We start from the raw sequence: 359 nt of genomic DNA on the forward strand, positions 1-359 counted from the left end.
GAATACCCTGGTTACTACGCGAAGGTAAAATCAGGTAAGAATTTGGGAGCCAGTTACAAGTTTATAGTTCACATTGTTAAGAGAGATGGCAGTATTTATTAGAAAGAGTCTTGCAGGGAGATTAGCGCATTTAAATATTTTCATGTACAAAACACACCAAAAGAAAAATATATTTCAGCAGATTTAAAAAACTGAAATATATTTGACATATAACATTGTGTGAATTTTAAGTGTAAGATGTGATAATTTGTTACACATAAATATTGTAATGTGACTGCCATTACAACCACATATCACAATGCATAACTTTTCTTTTACGTCAAATTTTTCCTTGAATTATAGTTGATTTACAGTATTAT

The sequence above is a fragment of the Bison bison genome, unplaced genomic scaffold (assembly GCF_000754665.1).
Source record: "Bison bison bison isolate TAMUID 2011002044 unplaced genomic scaffold, Bison_UMD1.0 scf7180017864527, whole genome shotgun sequence".
NCBI classification, from domain to species: Eukaryota; Metazoa; Chordata; class Mammalia; order Artiodactyla; family Bovidae; genus Bison; species Bison bison.